The sequence below is a fragment of the Eptesicus fuscus genome, chromosome 13, assembly GCF_027574615.1.
Source record: "Eptesicus fuscus isolate TK198812 chromosome 13, DD_ASM_mEF_20220401, whole genome shotgun sequence".
Taxonomy (NCBI): domain Eukaryota; kingdom Metazoa; phylum Chordata; class Mammalia; order Chiroptera; family Vespertilionidae; genus Eptesicus; species Eptesicus fuscus.
In genome coordinates, this window is record NC_072485.1 from 13360008 (window position 1) to 13376156 (window position 16149).

General features: G+C 38.6%; 1 pseudogene; it reads right to left on the reverse strand.

Moving 5' to 3' along the window:
- Positions 1–2263: 2263 nt before the first annotated feature.
- Positions 2264–12145, reverse strand: LOC103299243 (S-formylglutathione hydrolase-like; annotated as a pseudogene).
- Between the last annotated feature and the right edge of the window lie 4004 nt (positions 12146–16149).

Consider the following 16149-nt stretch of genomic DNA (forward strand, 5'->3'; position numbering starts at 1 on the left):
ATACTTGCTTTAGACTTGCAAAGTCCATCATGTGCAAAATGCCAATCCTCAAATAAGTCTACAATACATAAGGATCGAATAAGCTAACTCAGTATTGATGAGCATCCCAGGCACATGGTGAGGAGCCCAGGTCAGAAGTGGTGCAATTTTCTCATTTCCCTGTAATATAATAGCTACCATTTATTTATGTCATCTTATTAATCCTTTTTCTGTATTTTCATATTAATCCTCACTGTAGTTCTATGAAGATTAGTATTATCCAAATCTCACAATTCTAAGATGCTCCTTTTTTCACACTTAGCATCTTAGGATACACCAGATGGAGTGTGATGTCTCATAGCTACTGCCAGAAAGACAGCATGAAGACAGCCGTTGTCATTGCCTACTTGTGAGCAAACTGGGTTGTTCCTCTGGGGTCATGAAAGTGGCAGCATCAGGGCACGACTTGTAAAAAAAAAATCCTAGAAGCAATAGTGGAGGCATCTTTTGAGAAATAAGCATCGCCAATGCTCTCAATGGCAGAGAGGCCAGTATTGTGAGGAAAAATGGGGACACCAATGACTCTGAGTCCAAAGTGACTCAGAGGGGTGTCTCTACGTAAAATTTGAGGGATATATTAAGTAATTTATGTTGCTAAATTTTTCTTTTTATCTATGCACCAGGGTGATATGAGAATGATATGATTAAAATCTACCTAAATATTTTTAAAGGAGCTCTTTAAGTAAGTATGAAATAAAAATTCTACCTTATAAGAAAGCATTGTGTTTAATTGGCAATATACAGACTGTTAAGTTCAATGAAATATGCTATTCTCCTTTGCCTGGCAATAAAGAAAATGAGCCTTAAAGGTATTAAGTTTCTTGCCTAAGGTTATACAACTAATGAAGGAGCTAGGATGTGACCCTAAAGGTCTCCAAACCTTTTCTTATTCCCTACTGCACTGTATTGCTCCTTTACTGAGTCTTTTTCCCCCACAAGGGGAAGATTCTTTTCTTTTAATTATTTACTTACTAGAGGCCCGATGCACGAAAATTCGTGCAAGAGTAGGCTTTCCTTCCCCGGGCTGCTGGCACCGGCTTCCCTCTGGCACCCGGGACCCGGGCTGCTGGGACCCGGGCTTCCCTCCTCCTGTCACCCACGGGCACCGGGGACCTGGGCTGGCTTCCCTCCCACCTTGGCTTCATCAGGAAGGACATCCAAAATGAAGTCCGGTCTAATTAGCACATTACCCTTTTATTATTATAGATTGATTGATTTTAGAGAGAGAAATATTGATTTGTAGTTTCACTTATCCAGGCATTCATTGGTTGATTCTTGTATATGCCGAGATGGGGGATCAAATCCACAACCTTGGCGATTTGGGATGGCGCTCTAACGAACTGAGCTACCTGGACAGGGCGGCTGAGTCTTTCTTAAAAATCATAGACTTGTTTGTTTGTTTTCACTAACATTCCATGGCTCTGAAAACAGAACATTTACTTCTTTTTTTTTCTAAGTTCTTTTGCAATGTGATACATGAACTTGATAAATTTATTTATGACTTTTGACGTTGGAGAAGCAACATCTGACATTTTGTTTCCATTTTTACTAGAGCTTGTCAAAGCTGGCACTTTGAGTTCTTTTGACTATGAGTGTAGCTATTTCTTCCTAATACACAAAAAGCAATAACATATATCAACGTTTTATTATTAGGTACGATTGAACTAAAGTTACATTTGTCTGGAGAAGATTTAAATAATGCACATCTATTTCTTACATATAATTCCTTTATATTATAGTGTTTGGCATTAAATAGAAGTGCTGCTTCTTCTCCGGTAACCTCAGTCAGACATAAAGTTATCCCAGTTACTAACTCCATAGCTGGTACGTATGTATTAATGTTGCATTAGATTCCTCAACATGCTTGCTTCCATTGGCAATGGCACGATTTCTCCCTGTGCTCCAATTAGATGCACTAAAGATGCCCAGGACAATGAGCTCTTAAAGGAACATGGTAAAAAATTCGGAGTCCTTCAGGACTGTCATTCTCTGGCATTGACAGAGAAATATGGTTGGTCAATCAATCATTCCACCTTCATCAATTTCCCAGGTGTTTTTTTCAGATTTCATATATTTATTCAGAAAGTGATTCAACTACATAGGATGAAGCATTTTTAGCATTATGAAACACAATGTTTTGAAATAGTTTTCCCTACAATTCTGTTTATTACAATTTTTATAATCCTGAAGAGATTCTCTTATCTAAGGTTTTTCAGGCATGTAGCTATTTTGCATGATTAGTGATAAAGGTTGCAATGAAGTAGTGGTTATGATTAATAACCTCTTACAATCCAAAAACAACAGGGATTGGGGGGGACGGGTGGGCTAGAAGGGGTCACTGGGGGTAAAAGAGGACATATATAATACTTTCAACCACCAAGATTTAAAAATAAATAAATAAAAACACAGGGATTTTCTTTTCTGTACAGGCAGCTACGAGTTGTCAGGTAGTAACAGTCCATCTGAAAGAAGCTGGTCATCCTTTCCTTGATCAGTTAGTGTGTCCAGCTGAGAACCTGGATCGGACTTTACAAGAAGGGCAGCATCATAAGCCTTCCATTTACTTTGATCAATTCCAAAATATCCACTAAAGGGTTTTTTTTTGTTTTTTTTTTGCCCCAAGGACAGAGCACTGAATTGCAAATAGGAGCAAATGCTGATACAGATTTATACTTCCCAGGATTCTTTAAAGCAAAAATCAGAGCTCCATGGCTTCCCACAGAGTGGCCAAAAATAGACATCCTTTGGGGGTCCACTGGAAAATGGGCATTTATGAGTTGGGAAGCTCCTCCGTCACATATGAGTACATCCTGTACCTAGTGTTCCAAGGATCTCCAGTGGCATCCACATAAAACTCAGCACCAGTGCCAAAGTCCCAGCTCTTACCTTCTCCTTTATTTTTAAAAACTATATATTTTTATTGATTTCAGAGAAGAAGGGGGAGGAAGAGAGAGAGAGCGATACATCAATGGTGAGAGAGAATCATTGATCAGATACCTCCTCCACGCCCCCCACTGGGGATCGAGCCCACAACCCGGGCATGTGCCCTGACCGGGAATTGAACCGTAACCTTCTGGTTCATAGGTCAATACTCAACCATTGAGCCACCCTGGCTGGACTCACCTTCTCCTTTAATATTTCAGCCATGAGGGCTGGTATCTGGAACAATGACAACAAGGCCACTTGCTGAGGCAGCTTAATGATCACCAGATTTTGCTATTTAAAAAAAACAGACAGCCTATATAGTACAGGACATTTGCCTTTGGTGGTTTAAGTAGATAACAAATTTCATTTTGTAGTGCAGTCCAGCACTATTACTTTCTGCCGACCCCCAAGCACTTGATGTTGGAAATCTGTTTCAGTGCCATTCACTTCCTGTCCAGCTGCTGCTTGTCTTTTGTCTGCACCAAAGGGTACATGGTCTGCGAGAGGCAAGGGCTGGGAGAGAAGAAGCAGTCAGGGGTCTCAACATTTTCCCCAGTTTTACTGAGATATAATTGACATATAACGTATTATTTTAAGGTGTACAACATAATGATTTGATATGGGTATACTGTGAAATTATTATTCCACCTTTCACTGTTTTTTGTTTTTTTTAGAGAGAGAGATGGAAGGGAGGGAGGATGAGAGAGAGAGAGAGAGAGAGAGAGAGAGAGAGAGAGAGAAAAACGTCAATGTGAGAGAGACACATTGATTAGTGGTTGCCTCCCGGGTGAGCCTGCAACCAAGGTACCGGGAATGGAACCTGCAACCCTTTGGTCCACAGGCCAGCATTCTAACTACTGAGCAAACTGGCCAGGGCACAACCCCTCATTTTTTAGAAACATCCCAGGAACATAATCAGTTATTTAGTTATTATTTGAAGTAGCAGGCGGGTGTGGCTCAGTGGTTGAGCATTGACCTATGAACCAGGAGGTCATGGTGGTTCAATTCCCAGTCAGGGCACATGCCTGGGGTTGCCAGCTCGATCCCCAGTAGGGGCCTGCAGGAGGCAGCTAATCAATGATTCTCTCTTATCATTGATCTCTCTCTCTCTCTCTCTCTCTCTCTCTCCCTCTCCCTTCCACTCTGAAATCAATAAAATATTTTTTATAAAAGAAGTTTACAAGTTGTGTGAATTTCTGAACTAGTATTTCAAAAAAGTTGGGCTATTAATTCTTGTACATATTATTATCAGAATAAACTTTAAAAGCCTTTATAATTCCAGATTGAAAAATACTTTTTCAAAAAAGTTTAAACAAGTAACAAGAAGATTAAGGTGTTCATATATAGACTTTAACTATATACTTAGTAAAATTTTAAAAGTAACTGTAGGCCCGGCTGGCATGGCTCAGTGGTTGAGCATCAACCTATGAACCAGGAGATCATGGTTCGATTCCTGGTCAGGGCACATTCCTGGGTTGCCCTGATCAATCCCCAGGAGGAGGTGTGCAGGAGGCAGCCAATCAATGATTCTTTCTCATTATTGATACTTCTTTCTCTCTCCCTCTTCCTTTCTCTCTGAAATTAATAAAAACATATTTTTTTTTTTAAAAAAGCAACCATCGTCAAATTTTATTATAGTGCTAATGCTCAGCAAGACATACCAAATGAATTACTATTGTCCCCACCAGGCAACTTAAAACACATATAGCTAATTGTGCTGATGAGTTATGATTTTTAAGTTTCCATTTATAAAGCATATCAATCAGGCTCTGATGACTGAAGTAAAACTGGTAAAAACATTACAGCCACCAATGATGGGGGAAGGAATTGTGTTTCATGCTCTGTTCTTACTCTACATAGATCATTACAAAGCAGGAAGATTTGAGTCAAATGACCAGGGTACAACACAGTACTCTATTTCTGGGTCATATCTGTAGGGATGTGTATACAAGTGTTGTTTATTTGGCAACTGTCAAAATCAACAGGTGGCATGAGGAGCAGCAGCTCTGACAGAAGTGTTGACAATAGTGTCAAAGCAGTTCAAGAAGTTTATATGAAGGACCTACCATAAGCCCAGCATGTCAAAGTCGAGAAATGCATTCATTTATTCATGAGTCATTTATCAGTTGTATATTGGACACCATTGTGTGGGAGACACTTTGTGGGAAGTCAAAATTGCTAAGGATGCTGGTAGAGAAAGTTTAGTCGTGCCAAGGACTGTACAAAGAGGTTCAAAAGGCTCAAGAAAGGGAAGTGGCCTATTTCTTTCTTACCAAACACCAGGAGAAAAACTTTATCTATCACAATGACTTATTAATGGGGTTCTAAGCTTTTGTCCCTTTTTGCTACTAAGCATCTCTATTAATATTGTGATAATGCCTTGTCAGTTATATTGTTTAAGAGATAACAGAGCCCTAGCCAGTTTGGCTCAGTAGATAGAGCGTTGGCCCGCAGACTGAAAGGTCCGGGGTTCGATTCCGGTCAAGGGCACATGCCCAGGTTGCCAGCTAGATCTCCAGTAGAGGGTGTGTAGGAGGTGGCCGATCAATGATTGTCATCATTGATGTTTCTATCTCTCTCTCTCCCCTCTCCCTTCCTCTCTGAAATCAATAAAAAAATATTTTTTTTAAAAAGAGAGATAACAGATTTCATGTTCTCACAAGAGCAACAGTTATGCCAATTATGTGAGGAGAGGCTTTCCTAGGGGAAAAACTGTATTCTCCAGTCCTCACTTCAAATATCTATTCACAATAATTTAGGATGTGATATTTGAGTGAGTATTTGAGGGAAATAAATATAACTCCTAGGAATGCAAGCGAAAGACTTATGAAATTGAAGAAAATGTATATGATTCATTTTATTTCCTCCATAGACATAAAACTAAAACATATTTGTACATAAAGAGTGTTTAAATTTAAAAAAATCAAATGATCTGGGCCTTTTGTTTTTGTCTGTATGTAAGGTGTGCTGCCCATTATTTATGTAACTGAGGAGCAAAACAAACCTGGATACTCAAACTTAGAGCATGACTCTTATGACTCATAATTGCTGCTCGACTTGAAATCCTTTTGTCTAATGATTGCCTCGTTGGGATTATATGAATCATCGCCTTGCCTTGTGTGTGTTGACTGGAAGGAGACCTCCTGGTTTCTCCTGAGAGGTTGTTTCCCTTTTGCTGTGCTCAACAACACCATGACACTTGAGTAGGGTGATCACATTCCAGGGCACTGGATGGAGGCAGGAGAGAGAATTAGGGATAACATGATTCCATTCTATCCCTTAAATATTCCATGAACTCTGCACAGTATAATGCTAGTTATCGTGGTCCCTGGCCTTTAAGAATTTTCAACCTAGCAGAGGAGTAGAAAATGTTAGAGAACAGCTGAGTAAAATGGACAGGGTTGGAGGTTTATAACAAGCCATGCCAATTGCTTCAATGTCAGTCCTCTTAAAATAACATGAAGACTAACCTAAACCAAAATAGCCTCCCATTTTGGAATAGGAAATCATAAGATAGTTCCCAAGGCTGTCTTTTCTTTAACATCGAAATAAATGTGTAAGGTAAGAATAAGGACCATGAGGATATTACCAAGAGCTATTTTGGATGTATGAACTCTAGGATCCAGTGTATTATCCCCTCCCCACCATACACACACATTTTCTTGATCCTCAGTGTTCTCTTCCATAGGCAAGGCTTAGTGTGTTAACAGATACATTCCACTAAAATCATTACATGAGAATGAAAATAAGCCCTTCCTCTCCTTGCCCAGTGTCCTCCCTCTAGACACTCTGGGAGTATTGTTTGTTAATGGTGCATCATGTTTGAGGACAAAGGGAGAAGGAAGAAAGAGGAAAGAAGGGGAAGGGAAGGAAGATGACTAAGGTCTTGTCCATGGATATTTCAGTGGTTCAGAAAGAGGTGGAAGCTTTACCTGTTTACTAAGCCTTGTTAGCCTAAGAGATGCACATCCTGTCTGTGGATATGAAAAGCTGAGTCACCTTGAAAAGGTGCAGATGAGGCAAGCAAGGCCTTTCTTCTCTATCCTTTCTGTATTTTCTATTGACACCAGACATACACCAGGGAAGTCCTAGACAGGCTAAAAGTGCCTTTGGATTGTATTTGATTAGTGAACAGATAATGAATTTATGGCATAATTTTTGGAAAATTGAAAAATAAGCAAATTCAGTTGAAGCCAAAGCTACCCAAACCACTTAAGCAGGATGCTTTGAAAATGACCGTATGGATCTAACCTGTCAGAGACTCCTACAAGCTGTATCCTACCCCATCCATTTCCTCACCTTTTGTATGCTCCCCTGGCACAAGAAGGCTTAATTTTTGCTTTTAGTCTACATATATGTTAGACTTATAAATAAAATATAAAATCACAAGAGAACAGTTTTTTAAAATTCAGATGTGTTTGAATAGACAAAATAATATGACATTTGTTTAGAGAGTTAGAGGTGAAGTGGGGTGTATGTCTGTCTACATGCTCATATTTGGAATTTGTGATCCATTTTTTAAAATATTGATTTCAGAGAGGAAGGGAGAGGGAGAGAGAGATGGAAACATCAGTGATGACAGAGAATCATTGATAGGCTGCCTCCTGCACACCCGACTCTGGGGATCGAGCCCGCAACCTGGGCAGGTGCTCGACTGGAATCAAACCATGACCTCCTGGTTCATACCTAGGTTGACGCTCAACTACTGAGCCACGCTGGCAGGGCTGTGATCCGTTTTTTGAGGAGGAGCTCTTGAAAGTGTCTATGTACAAAGATGGAATTTTCCCATATATGACAACATGCCCTTTATAGTAGTTGCTATGTGATGATTTCGTTCAATTCTTCCACCATTTGGCTCTATTTGGACTACTTATAAAACTTTCACTCATTTATACATTAAGCTTGCACTTGATTTGAATCTATAATTCATGTATTACCTTTGCTTATTGTGTGTTTTTTTCTCTCATTGACCTATAACAGTCAAAGTCATTCATATCATTTTCATACAAGGAAGTGAAATCCTCAATGCATCCACTTTTCTATTAAACCAGTCTTTTTTTTTTTTAATCCTCATCTGAGGATATTTTTCCACTGATTTTTTTTTTTTTTTTTTACAGAGAGAGAGTGGAAAAGAGAGGCAAACACAGAGACAAATATAGATGTAAGAGAAATACATCGATTGGTTGCTTCCTGCATGCGCCCTGACCAGGGCTCGGACCGGGGAGAAGCCACCAACCAACGTATGTGCCCTTGGTCAGAATTGAACCTGGGACCTTTTGGTCTGCAGGCCGACACTCTATCCACTGAGCCAAACCAGCTAAGGCCAAAGTCTTGTTTTCTATGAAATGACCCCTAATTTTGAATTATCACTTCAAAAAAAAAAAAACTTTTAACTTTGGTAAAAGAATTAAACATGAGTACTACTTTGAACACACAGCTCACCATGCAGACATCAGGGTGGGCAGAGTTAATTTTCAGACTTAGAAATTAACTCTAATATTTAGGGATATGGACTTGAAACCTATGCGGGGATACTGAAAGGGATGTACCTCTGAAAGGACTAGAAAAACTCTCTCCACTGTCCCAGGGAGACTCAAAGGAAACTTGTCAATGCCTAAGAAGTCAAAGCCCCACGTTTACTTCAGGTGTGGATTTGGAGTCTGAAAATACCGAATTTATTCCATGTAAGATTTGAAACTTCTTCATGGTCCAGAAAATCTTGTCCTGCAACCCCACCCTACCCCACATCAAAAAGTGAATGTAGCCCTAGCTGGTTTGGATAGCTCGGCCTGGGGACTGAAGTGTCCCATTTTCAATTCCAGTTAAGGTTTCAGGCTCCTCCCCGGCCCAGGCCCTGGTTGGGGCTCATGCAGGAGGCAACCAATCTATGTGTTTCTCTCACATCGATGTTTCTCTCTATCTTTCCCTCTCTCTTCCACTCTCCTAAAAATCAATGGGAAAATATCCACAGGTGAGGATTTAAAAAAAGTGAATATAAAAGTTTGTCCCCATTGATGGTACCACTCAGCAGCCTGGCAAAAGCAAAAATCAAATATACAAAGAAGCTATTTCTATCTGTATAGAAAAAAATACCCACTGAAGATAAATCCACATTCTGAAAATTATAAAACAAAAGAGGAAACAATTTGCCATCTGTGAAAGTTATTGGATTTAATGAACAATAGATTTATACATTCTCCAAACATTCCTCCTTAAAACGTCAGCTTATAGCACTATAAAAAAATACATATCTTATAAAAATAACTTAAGAGATAAGAAAGAATAACAAGCATAGAAAAATGAGATACTATAAAAGGTAGGCTTAAAAAATAGAACTTCATGAAAGAAAAATTTAAAAATATAATTATAACTTAAAAACTTAATTTCCTAAATAGAGAATTCATGACCTGAAATACAGAACTAAGAGAACATACACCAAATGTGAATATCAAAGGGTTTAAGAAATGGAAAAAAATGAAAGAGAGTTTAAGAGACATGGAAGAAAGAAGGGAGATGTCCAGTATCTATCAATAGTTTACAAAGGAGCAAATGGAGAGTAAAAGAAAGGCAATATTTCAAAAGATAATGGTTGAGAATTTTCTTGAATTAATGAAAGACATGAATGTTCAGGATAAATAATTACATTACACCTAACATAAAAATAAAATATTAAAACAACAAGATATTTTTACAATCTTATATAATAAAAGCCTAATATGCTAAATGTCTGGTCAACTGGTCAGCCGTTCAACCAATCAAGGCGTAATATGCTAATGATATGCTAAGGCCACTCAACCACTCGCTATAATGTGCACTGACCACCAGGGGGCAGATAGTTGACCAGTCGACCAGTTGCTATAACGTGCATTGACCACCAGGGGGCAGACACTCTGACCAGTAGGTTAGCTTGCTGTTGGGGTCTGGCCAATCGGGACTGGGCAAGACTGGCCGGACATACCCTGGAGCCCTCCTCCGGTCCCTCCCTAGCTGGCCAACCTCCCGCATCTCACTCTGGCCCCAATCATGCGCTGATAGGGTCCCTTGACCTGGCCTGTGCCCTCTCACAATCCAGGACACTCGGGGGATGTTGGAGAGCCGGTTTTGGCCCGATCCCGCAGGCCAGGCCGAGGGACCCCATTGGTGCATGAATTCATGCACTGGGTCTCTAGTTTTTACTAAGAGAAAACATTAGTTAAAACGGCAATGGCCTTAAACAGGACTTATCAAGTTCAGAGTCAATGGAATAGAAATTTCAAAACTGTCAGCTTAGAATTCTATTTCTAACTAAATGATCATTCAACTGAAATGGTAAAATAAGGCAAAATAAGTGTGTTTTAAGACTATCTGAGGGGGGTAAGGCATGTGCTGGGGGGTGGGAGTGGATGGGGAGAGGTCGATGAGAGAAAAAGGAGACATATGTATTACTTTCAACAATAAATAATTTAAATTAAAAAATTAAAAATTAAAAAAGTCTTATCTGAGGAAATTTACCACTGACAGATTCTTCCTAAAAGAGCTACTAAAGGAATTACTCGAGGAAGAAGCCATTTGAAGGAAGAAGAAAAAACCAAGGAGGAGAGAGGATTGGGAAATCAATGAGAAGAAAGATACTGGTTTCTGACCTCTTGGCTCATTCTCTCCATCTCTTCTCCATCCCAGAGGGTTTCTGCTTCCCTTCCTAGTCTTGGAGTAGTAAGTTTACCATATCTTCCCCATTTAATGGATTTTCCTTCTAGTTTGTATCTTTTTTTCCTGGGGCACCATCTAGTTTAGCATGAATGATAGCAGGTTATTGAGGAACATGATTAATAAGGAAAACCAAAAATGACCTGATTAATATTTAAAAAAATATTATCCCTATAGTGTTTATATTATTTATTTGATTATCATTGAAATGAAAATATGAAATTTTAAAACCTTGCATCCAAGATCCCCAACGGTTCAAGGCCACCAACTTGGAAGACCTGTTTGACCAATTTGCCCTCTTAACTCACAGTTGTTCTAATTTATTCTTAGGAGCAGGTTCATTTTCATTGCTTGTCCCAATCAAATAAGCTGAAATATGCTCATTGTCTTGTAATAAAGTTTTGTATTTGAGGTGGGGCTTGTGCATTTGACATGTTCCCATGATGTAACTGGCATTGTTGTGAAAGGCAAACTTCTCCAAGAGTCAACACAATTGTGTCTAGCCTGCTTTCTGGGTGCAGGGTTTATATTGGCATGTAAGTCCACGGAGAGCTCAGTTTCCAAGCCCTTCCTGTTCAATTATATGACAAATAAAGATGTTCAAACAGTAGTCAAGTTATCCTATGGCTGAATAGCAACTTTTGCCCTTTAAGATCTGAGCAGCCCTCATTTGACTGGCTCTTTTAGTTTCATTTGAAAGGTTGAAGAAGTAAGATCTCACCTGCCAAATCTCTGCTTTCACAAAGCAGGAAAGGACATGGATTGAAACCTCAATGACATTTAAGATTCTGTGGTTTCACAGTCTACGCTCTGTTCAGTTCCTTCTTCTTTTAAGTTGCTTTTGTTTTGATACAGTGGGTGGGGAATTGGCAATTCAGCTTAATCCACAGTGAGTAATGAAATACTTCTGTCAGTACACAAAACTGGGAACACGGCTCAGCCAGATAAGCCTTGGAAGGCAAGCTAGCCAACCGACAGTACCTCAGTGTTTCTACAGAAGCTCGTCTCTAAAAGGCCACTTTTCACAACGTGGCATAGATTTCCTGGCCTGATCTGATAAAAACACATTCAATGAGATCCATGTCAGTCTTTCTATCTTATAAAAAATGAAGACAATTAAGCAAAGAGAAATTAGTAGCAGCAGTAGCATTGGTAGAGTGAGTCATCATCTATTGTATGGGTAATCTGCAAGGTCCCGGCTTTTCTCCAGGGGCCCTGCTTAGGTGGTGATAGAATGAGGTCGTGCAGAGAACCAGTCCACAAGGGGTCTCCTATGACATGCTGTGAAATGTGACCTTAATGCTGAGATGGTTGCAGGAATACATTAGGGGCTCTTTTTTCTTTTTAACTAAGTAACTTTGTCTTTAAAAGAGTGACATCGCTTATTATTTAAAATATTCAGCAATGGAGTTTTTATTAAAAAGTGGGCTGAATACACTTCTTTACCTTTACTCTCTGCTAAAATGCCATCAAAATTATAATAGAGATTTAACATGCCCCAAAATCGACAAAGACAAAGAAAACAGAAAAAAAGAATTGAGAACAAAACTTTAGAGGCTAAAAAGCAAATGGACTGGTGTTAACGGACTTAGCAGAACCAACAAAGGCAAAAAGCAAGTTGCTTCACACTGCAGAACTGCAGAAAGGGTGGTACCAGGTCCCCCTAAAATCAGCATATAGGTGAGGTTAAAATAAGATAGTTGAAAGTCTATGTAAGGAATAAATGAGACAATTATTAACTTCAGGGAAAAAGAGCAAGTTATACCAGGCAGGCAATAGTCATGGCTTAGCTATGAATTATGGTTACATGGACATTAATAAGGCAAACATAGAATATTAACCTAGCAAACTTATGTACCTAGTTAAAAGGGGAGCAGCTTAAAAGATCTAAATATTCTATTCACCTTCTATAGTAGAAAGTCAAGAGATAACATCTAAAACTGAAAATAAGAATTAGCTGTTTAAGCAGGTTTTTTTTGGGGAAAGCAACACATAGGTAAATACTAAAAGAAACAGCTGAAAGAGTTTAAAATGACTGCTCCTAGAGAGTGCAAAAAATTGGATACATATGTTTTCACAGCGCACCTTGTAGAACTCTGACTTTCACTACTATGATAGATATGTTTAACTTAGATAAGAAGTAATATTGTAATAATAAAAACAATAACCACATTAATCTCCTGGTTTATTGTGAGGATTAAAATAGTTATGACCCATCTGATAAGAGGTTAATATTCAAAATTTATAAAGAACTCATACCACTCAACAACACAAAAACAAACAATCCAATTAAAAAATGGGCAGAGAACATGAACAGACATTTCTCAAAAGAGAGCATACAGACGGCCAAGAGACATATGAAAAGATGCTCAATATCACTAGTTGTCAGAGAAATGCAAATTAAAACCATAATGACCTATCACCTCACACGTGTCAGAGTGGCTATTGTCAAAAAATCCACAAATGACAAGGGTTGACAAGGATGTGGAGAAAAGGGAACCCCCATGCACTGTTGGTGGGAATGCAGACGAGTGCAGCCACTATGGAAAGCAGTATGGAGTTTCCTTAAAAATTAAAAATGGAACTGCCTTACAACCCAGTAATTCCACTTCTGGGGATATAGCTAAAGGAACTCAAAACATGAATGTGAAAGAATTATATGCACCCCTATGTCCAGTGCAGTGTTATTTACAATAGTCAAGCTATGGAAGCAACCTAAATGCCCATCAATAGATAAGTGGATAAAAAAGCTGTGGTACATATATACAAAGGAATATTACTCGTCCATAAAAAAAAAAAGAATAAAATCCTACTATTTCTGGCAGCATGGATGAAACTAGAGGATTTATGCTCAATGAAAGAAGTCAGTCAAAGACAAATACCATATGATTTCACTTATATGTGGAATCTAAACTATAAAATAAATAAGCAAATGAAATTGAAACAGACTCATAGATACAGAGAGAGAACTGGTAGCTGCCAGAGGGGAGGAGGAATTGGGGAGTTGAGTGAAAGAGGTGAAGAGACTAAGAAAGCACAAACTGATAGTTACAAAATAGTCATGGGGAAGTAAGCCAAGTGTAGGAAATATATATTGTGATAACTATGTGTGGTGCCAGTTGGGGGCCTGGGAATATTGAGGAGAACACTATGTAAAGCATGTGATTATCTAACTGCTAATCTGTACACCAAAACCAATATAAAATGAAGTTAAGAAAAAAAATTTTAAAGACTAAGATATGACCTAGTCACCTTTTAAATATTAAATTCTTAAATTCTTTTTCATTAAATAGCTTAAAACCTAAAAAAAGAATAAGGTATGAAATTCTAATCCCAGAAGTTCTACCTCATAATAAGTGCTCAATACATGTTAGTTGTTTATTATTGTTGATATGAAATAATTTTAAATGTTAAGCAATAAAGAAAAGTACAAAGAAAAAGCAATGAACTAAAAATCCCAATATCTAATAATAAATAGTGTTAACATTGGGTGACCATTATTTTAAGCATCTTTCCATCTCTATATACAAATTGAGGAAATAGAGGGATGGATTAAAGTATAGATGGATAGATAAAAGTAATTTTATATGATCATGACATGTGTATTACTTTTTAAAACTTTGTAAAAAACATTTTAGCACTAGCTGGTTTGGCTAAGTGGATAGAGCGTCAACCTGTGGACCGAAGGGTCCCGGGTTCGATTCCAGTCAAGGGCACATACCTTGGTTGCAGGCTTCTCCCCAGCCTGGTCCCTGTCCGGGTGTGTGCAGGAGGCAACCAATCAATGTGTTTCTCTCACGTCAATGTTTCGCTCTGTCTTTCCCTCTCTCTTCCAGTCTCCCTAAAAATCAATGGAAAAATATCCTTGGGTGAGGATTAACAACAACAACAAACACACAAAACAATTTTAGATTTTTAGAAAAGTTGCAAAGATAGTACAGAGTTCCTGTATATCCTTTTTACCCAGGTTAACATTTTGCATGACCATGGTATATTTATTAAAACTAAGAAATTAAATATCTGTGCAATACTATTAATTAAACTCTGACTTTATCAGGATTGCCCAGTTTTTCCATTGATATCTTTTTTCTGTCTAGGATCCCGCACTGCATTCAGTCACTGTCTCCATAGCCTCCTTCAGTGACAGTTTCTTAATCTTTCTTTGTTTTTCATGTTGTTGATACTTTTGAAGAATACTGGTCAGATAATTTATAGAATACTCCTCAATTTGAATTTGTCTGATGTTTCCTCAAGATTAGAGCAGGGAATATGAATTTTGGGAAAGAATAGCCCTAAGGTGAAGGGTTTTTCTTACTGCATCCTATCAAGGTACATGATATCAAAATGACTTCTTATACTTGGGCCTTTAACCTTGATCACTTGGTTAAAAGGTGGTATTTACCAAATTATATGTTACCTTTTCAACAAAAGGTGTAAAAGCTTAATTTTATTAATTCAATAAAAGAAAATAAATAAGAAAAGTTCAAGAAATCATTGAACTTCAGATGAGTTTTTTTTTTTTTCAGTGAGAGAGAGTAACTTTGAAAGTTCACTGATGCCAAGTTGAGAGCTAACAGATCTTCCAATAAGCTCCATGATGCCATAGCAGAGGTGTGTGTGTACAGGGAGGTGGGGGAGGCGGGGGAGGACGGGAGTCAGGGCCTGGTTTATCGAAGGGAAATGGAGAGAGCTGCAGCCAGTGAGACCTGAGGGAAGTGGAATCACAAGGAGAGGATAAGCCAGCACTCCCAAGAGGGAGAGCTGAAAGAGTCATCTATGTTGACCACCTGACGACTGCAGCCCTATTTGGTCTCAGAACCATCTTTGTTAAGAATCCTATAGATCTAGTGTTAGAAAGAACACACATTCATAAGTACTGTGTGATAGGATAAGCAAATTTGAAGCTCCAGAAATGCAAATAGCATAGTTTACTTGAGATAAAGTAAAATTAGAAAGGACTACTCAAACAAAAAAAGAACAATGGACAACTTATGCCTGTGTTTCATATATTAACCTAGCATTATTTACAAAAGGAAAGTTCCCTATTTTAGATGCAAGGAAGAGGATGGCTGAATTGATCTGGTATTGATGATTTGCAGGATGGAAGTGATAGGATGACAAGGGAGAGAGGGGGTGTTATGGCAAAAGAATAGTTAAAATAATGTACCAAGATGTTGAGGCTGGATTGGGAAGTGAAGCTAGATGAAGACTATAGGGCCCAGGGCAGACCACCTCAAGATATCCCACATGACATGTTAATTATTTTGACTTAAAGTTATTTAAGGAATTGCTCATGCAAGAAAACCTGACTTCTCTGTCGAAGCAGAAGATACATTTCCCATGTGATATGTGCCCACCCTGTTCCTGAGGGGTGAAATAACCTTACCACAGGAGTTAGAAGAATCTATAAGCCTTTACTGCCCAGGCCAGTGTGGCTCAGTTGGTTGGAGCATTGTTCCGCATACCAAAGGGTGGCAGGTTTGATTTCCAATCAGAGCA